This window comes from Diuraphis noxia, unplaced genomic scaffold (genome assembly GCF_037042655.1).
Source record: "Diuraphis noxia isolate RWA-SAM2 unplaced genomic scaffold, SU_Dnox_SAM2 contig0004, whole genome shotgun sequence".
Classification (NCBI taxonomy): domain Eukaryota; kingdom Metazoa; phylum Arthropoda; class Insecta; order Hemiptera; family Aphididae; genus Diuraphis; species Diuraphis noxia.
Genome location: NW_028301714.1, coordinates 36,484,307 through 36,491,856, shown reverse-complemented (window position 1 = coordinate 36,491,856; position 7,550 = coordinate 36,484,307). Strand labels below are relative to the sequence as shown.

The window sequence follows — 7,550 nt, the reverse complement described above, 5'->3', positions numbered from 1 at the left end:
TGAAATTTATTTAAAAATGTGTATTTAAGTACTATAATCTATCATTCGGTTAAAACCCCATTTCAATACAAGGTAATAGAACTGAAATATTTAGTGGTACCTCTTAGCGTGAACAACTGTTGATGCTATATTACAGTGTGCAATAAAAATGAATGGTGCCAATAACCAATAGCTAGGTTGCATTTTTAACAAAATATTTATTCATGATACATTTTTCAATGGGAAAACTTCAAACTTAGCTATAATAGTTATATTATCAGAAGGTATAATAGAAACGAGATCCTTCAAATTAAACTTGATCTACAAAAGAATGACAAAATTTAAAAAAGCACGTGAGAGCTGAGGAACTTAAAAAAGATGATCATTAGTCACGTACAAGTTGTTTTTTTATAGTGTTGTCTTGTTCCTCCTCCTTCATGATATAAAATTGAATTTAAAATCAACACTAGATAGCGCTACACCATTAATATATTATAAATAATAATATTATATAGTTAGTAAATAAATTAAAAAATAAAAGCAATTTACCTTTCATAGGGCATTTTAGCATTTATTGATATGAAAAGCATTAAGCTTTACAATACCATTATACAATATAGCTAATAATTTAGTAATAATTTAAAATTTAATAAACTTTCCTCTAAAACATTTGTGTTATATTCTTATTGTATTACGGTCTACGGATAATATGAATCCTGTATACTATTATAACTTATTAAGCATATATTTTATTGTATAAAACTAATATTATCTGACGTGTTTATAATCTCAGCTTAAATAAAATATCGAAATTAATCTAAGTATCTTCAATGAACCACTATTGAAAAGAAGGAAATTCGATGGTAAAATATTAACTTCTGTTGTAAAAGTCCATGTAAATTATTATTTTAATAATTACTACATTATTATAATGGAGTATATTCTAAATTTAATTATTGAAATTTGATACTCTTGTATAGAGCAAACGCAAACGGAAACTTGTACCGAATAAATGATGGAACTTAGACGAACGTCCAGTAAAAAAGAAAAAATTTGAAGATCAACAAGCTACTAATTTGAATATACATGTAAATCAATTATTATTATTATTAACTATATTACTATAAACAGTATAAACAATGGCGTAATTATACGGGGATGCAAAACGGTGCACTTGCACCCCCTGGTAATATGTATATCAGGTGAAAAGATATGCTTTTGCACCTGCAGATGCTGATCTTTATACCTATTGAAATACAATACCAACTAAATTTCATTGATTTGTTGATTTTTTTTTAAATGGACGTATGTAATTTGCGCCAAAATCAACCAAAAAAAAAAAAAATATATATATGTAATTTGCGCCACTTCTAAAAATTTATTTTGGTAATTTGCGCCACTTTTTAAATTTGTAATTTGCGCCACTTATATTATAATAATATAAATAACTCCATGTATATTAAATATGTAAATTATCGTTAAGTAATAAAAAATATTATAAAAAAGCGGGTAAGTCGTGGATGTCGCTCTGCTGTACAGTAGGTTACTGTAATGGATGGGATTAAATTTGAATGCAATGATAGGTATCATTGTATACGAAAAACGATTCTGAACGGAATTCCAACTGCTATTAAAGTTGAAAGTGTGGCGCAAATTACATATTCCATTTTGTTTTCTTTAGTGGCGCAAAATACCAAAATTAATTAGTATAATATGTGGCGCAAAATACATGTTATATTTTTATATTTTGGCGCAAATTACATACGTACTTAAATGTACATATTCGTGGCGCAAAATACCATCTCCCTTTTAAACTTATTAAAAAATTTTTTTATCACTTTAATTAATTTCATATAAATATTATATTTTTATATGTATAATGTATCATATAGTACAGACACAGCACATATAGTATTTAAAATATAGGTACATACAGATTTTGAAACTTGTTTATGTTATATATTGTTATCAAATATAAAAAGATACCTATAGTACACGCGAGCAATGCAATTAGCTTTAAATATGAATAATATGACTTAATTTATCATTACGATTATTGGAACGATAAAATTTTGCACCTGCTGAAATTTAATGGAATATAGTGGGTGTATTTAGTTATTGAAATTCGATATTCTTGTATAGCGCAAACGGAAAATTCTACCTAATATATTCTTTGAATTAAACGAATGTCCAGTAAAAAGAAAAAAAATTATAGATCAATCAGCTACTAATTTGAATAAACATGTAAAACAATTATTTTTGTTATTAATTATATTACTATAAATCTATATATAGTAGGTATATTTAATTATTAAAATTTTATATTCTTATATATATATCTAGCATTCTAGCGCAAACGGAAAATTATATCTATCAAATTGTCTGAATGCTTGGACTTAGGGGAACTTCCATTAAAAAGGAAAAAATTTGAAGATCAACCAGCTACTAATTTGAATATATATGTAAAACAATTATTATTGTTATTAACTATATTACTGTAAATGTATATATGGTAGGTATACTTAATTACTGAAATTTGATATTCTTGTAAAACGCAAACGGAAACTTGTACCGAATAAATGCTTGGACTTAGGTGAACGTTCAGCAAAAAAGGAAAAAATTTGAAGATCATGATGTACGTACCTATATCACATGATATATATAAATGTATATATTGTATTATAATATATGTATAATTTCACTTTTCAATTAAAAAGTTTAAAATATGTATTGAACATACATGCGATTTATAGGTTTGTTATAAAGAAATAACTTTTGGGGTGACCTATAGGTATAGAGAAATGATGATATAATTATATATATATATATAATACGGAGATAGTTTTTTACGTAAATCTGAGTATTAAATTAAATTAGATTAATAACCTTGCAAAAGATGACAGAAGCAAAATATCTTTTAACTTATTGTAATATTTATATTAAAATAGGTATGTGTTATTAAATTGCTTTGGGTTTTTTTTAAAGTAGAGATACTAAATATATGTGACAATGTTTGTATTCTTTACGACTGTCTCGCCAACACCACCCATTCAAAAATTTTACATTCTTCTTTAAAAGAAAATTAGCATGTTTATATTTATATCGACTATATATGTTTATAATATACCTAACCTAATGGCTGATATAGTTTGAATAACGCCAGCTATAAAGCAAAACTAAACATTTGCATAAGATCAGGCCAAAATAAATGTTATGTATCGAATTTAGGTACTACGCTCAAGTCGTAAAATTATGAGAAAATTACAGTTGACGTTTGCCCAAATTTTTGGTAAGTAGTTGTAGTCGATTCAGTATTGTACCAATTTACTGAGCAGATGTTTATTTTTTATTTTTTTAAATAAAAATAATATAATTTTTGTTTTGTTTTGTTTTTCAGTAATCATGGGCAAAACACTTGTAACCAACTACCATCGAGAATGACCGAATGTTGATGGCGATAACAGTGTGGCGGTCCTGGACGGATGCCGCGTGGGTCAGTGGTGTCACTGGTGTAGGAAGTGGTGTAGGAAAAAAAAACACAAACCGTCGCGGTATTATGGTTCTTTTATTGTGGTGGTTGAAAATACAACCGTAAGAAAATGATCAACACGAAAAAAAAAACAATTAAGATTTTACACTCAAAATGAATGTCATGTTCGGAAGGGTGAGTGCCATCGGGCCGTGCGTCGTTCCGTGTCGGTCAGAGAACTCACTGACTGTCGAGTGTCGACCGGTTCGGACTGTTCGGAGTCTCAGCGGATCGACCGCTCCAGGCGCGCTTATCGCGCGTCGGTGTCGTCCGTCGTCGATTGGCGGTTGAAAAGAGAAGTAATTGCGCGGGTATCCGCGCAAAGGCCGTTTGAATTCAAACGGCTATTACGCGGGCCCGCGTCAACAGTAAATAGTAATAGTTGGTTTTTATGGCAAATATAAACTTTGATAACCAGATGAATGTTGCATTCATACTTGTCACCAACTATCATCTACAATGACCCATATAGTATATCAATTATAATTGAATAGTATTATAGGTGATGATATACTATGAGTCATTCTATAGTTGATAGTTGGTTACAGGTATGAATGTAAGATTCGTCTGTGGGTTATCAAAGTTCATATTCTCCATAAACACTACAACTTACTGTTATATTATTAGTTATTATTTTGTTTTGTTACTTTGTTTATTCAATTGTTGTCAAAAGATGTTTTGCTTAAATAATGTTATTTAATGTTATGGATAAATATATATCATTTGGTAACTTTGCTTATGAAAAATAAGCTGTTGTAGTATTTTATTAATTATTTAATTTAAAACAAAAGCTATTTATATTTTGTTTGTTACGTTAGGTTTTGTATTGGTGGTTTAATTTAATTTAAATAAACTATATACAAGTAGCGTTTCAGGAAAATATAATACGAGCCTTAGAATGCTTGGCCCCCCCCGTCCACCAAAGGGATTTAAGGGAGAGTATGATTACTCGTCTCTGATTTATTAATATATATATATATATATAATGTCCATAATAAAAGTTAGTTTTGTTAGGTTACTTTAACTGGTTACATTAAAATTAATTTGTTTTTATTACATAATTTATGAATGTAATAGATTATGCAAAATTTACTAATATAGTAATATTTTAATGTATTTTACTATAATATGTCGATTAATGATTAACCTTGAACATTTCTCGTTACTTTACATACCACGTTAACATAAATGTAAAAATAATAATGCATGGAAAAGATACAATGAACTGTTTTCGTTTAGATACTTGCATGCAATATTATCCACAGTTTTATAAATTATATATAGAGAATTTGTAAAATCATTGATTATTTAAATTGAATTACTTTTTGTCAGTTATATGATGGTAGCTTTTTTTTAATAGTCAATTTTCATTTTATTGTGCATTAAACAAATTTAAATTATTGGAAACTAATAATTGGAATCTTAAGACAGGGCTGTATACGGTTAAATTCAAAATTTTTTACATCATTGTTTATATTATTACCTCCACCAGCTACTGATAATATAATAATAATTTCATTAGTAGTTTAAAATCTTTAAGGATTCGAAGGTACAGTAATAAGTGGTATTTGAATTTTTTTTATTTAAACATTAACTTCTGGAGGAAGCTCCATTGCTATAAGTTCCTTTGTCGTGCATGCACTTAGAAATCACATTAAAATAAATTCTGCACTGGTGTGATGAACAATACATATATATAATATATACTCAATTAAATTAAAATAAATTATTGAGATCAGTACAACATTTTTCGTGATCTATTACATTTTGCAATAGTGCTTAGCTGTACTGTAGTGTGATATGAAAGTTTCACATAATATTTAAAAGTACTGACTCTACTTTTTTAGCAATCTAGTGCTCTATTTGTATCAAAAATTTCTACTTAAAAGTAGAAAAACTGACGTACGTTGCGCCAGCCCGGCCCATTTCGAAATATTGTAAAATTTTGAAATGGGCCGGGCTGGCGCAACGTACGTGAAAAACTGCCATCGGCACGTAGTGCTCCCAGGCGGTCACCCATCCAAGTACTAACTACGCCCGACCTTGCTTAACTTCAGTGATCAGACGAGAACTGGTGTATTCAACGTGGTATGGTCGTTGGCGTTATGAGCTTAGTATTTTATCTTATTTACAGATCAAATTAAACTGTTTTCAATATGATCAATACATTTTCGTTATACAACAAAATAAGTTTAATATCGAAGTATTTTTTTAATGTGAACTTAAAATGAATATTCTTATGTTATTACTACTAAATTAAATTGTTAGTAGTTTCACATTTCATGTTATCAAAAATGTCCAATCTCCTTGATTTGTTAAGTTTGTAAATATTTTTTTATGTTGGTTATGGTTTGGTGGTGAGCAGTGTGATTGTACAGATGATAGTAGTTGTTGTGGTGGTACGGATCGTGATGATAGGCATCGACCATGCTGCAGCAGGCTGCTGCTGGTGTTGTTATTGCTGTTGCTGCTGCAGCTGGCTGCTGCTGAAATAAATACAAATCGACGGGGTCATTGTCACAGTTAATGTTACGCACGTGTTTTTGATCATATTTCTATTGTCTATAACTAATAACTTTATTATATTATGCGATACATTTTTTACGTGCTTTACGTCCATTTATTTATATAAAAGCTACGTGAACTTATAGCTATTTAGATATATTTTATACGATTTGAACTTTTGAAGTACCTATATTTGTATTTATCTAAAGCATACCGCTTTGTCGTTTAAACAATCGACAAACTAGTAATAAGATCCAAGTTTGTGTATCGAAATCGTTATAATATAGTCAATAATACAATAATACAAATCATAAAATATCAAAAAGTGACATGATTGAGCGCTATAGAATAGAGCCATGCCTCCCGCTATTTTAATTATTTTAAATTGTTTTACTACTTGTTAAAACATCAAAAAATAGCATGTGTTGTGGTTTTTAGAGATTTTTTTAACTTTACCCCCTCCCCACATCTGAGTGGGCTTCCTTGATTGTATACATGAATTATAAATGGGTATTGTTGCATATTCAGTATTTATATTATATGATATTACACGTATACTGTTTATACTAACAATAATCATAAGTATCATATTACGATCGGTGGGGACTGTCCATCGGTTATTAGCGAGTAGAACTATAATGTACGTCACTACAATTTATACTGTAAACAAAAAATGTCGTATAAAAAATAATATTAAAATATAATACGTATATGTTATTATTTATGTTAATAATACGTAACAGTTATATTAGAATATTTCTCTTCACATGAATTATTTCTAAATGTATGATGTAACATACGAGTACCTACCAATATTAAATTTGTGGGATTATAGATTCCTCTTTAATATAGGTACAATTAATTTATAAGTAATATATAATATAGTAATAATATTATATAATATACAGAAATTACCTGTTAAATTCATCTTGGCATTCGGCAATCGTTATGGTTTTAAAAATCATTTTTTTATAATATTTTGTTTAAGAGGACGTGATGACTGTATGTTTTGTCTCCGTCTTAAAAGTCCTACGTAATATAAGAAATTTTACGCTCAGCAGTCGCGTTTAGCACAGTTAGTTTAGAAATTAGAAGGAAATTAACCACTTATAAAATTTAAAGGTTAGAATATTATTTAGACGACCTCATGGGCCTTTTACTATAATTTAATTTTGAAGCGAGTTATAAGTATTTTAAAATTGTAATTTCTTTGTTGTACATCTTAAAAAACTTATAACTCGCTTCAAAATTCAAAATATAGTAAAAAGCCCACCAGGTCATCTAAATAATGACCATACCTATGCATTTTATACGACGTCGATTCACTCTAATTTTTAAACTAACGGAGCTTAAGCTCAGTGATCTTCTGAGCATATAATGTGGTATGTTACGCACTTATAAGACGGAGACGACATATGCGGGTATCACGTCCTCTTCATTGTCAGTAATTATTTTTTTTTTTATAGCAGATTTCTTGGCACCGTCTGGACGGCGTTTTCAGCAAATATTCACTAACTAGTATTACCATCACAAATTG

At 28.8% G+C, this 7,550-nt stretch overlaps 1 non-coding gene across 1 annotated transcript; it reads right to left on the bottom strand.

Moving 5' to 3' along the window:
• Positions 1 to 5,491: 5,491 nt before the first annotated feature.
• LOC149056017 (5S ribosomal RNA) lies at positions 5,492 to 5,610 on the bottom strand. Its single transcript, XR_016191821.1, has one exon. It is a non-coding gene; the product is annotated as a 5S ribosomal RNA (ribosomal RNA).
• Positions 5,611 to 7,550: the final 1,940 nt, after the last annotated feature.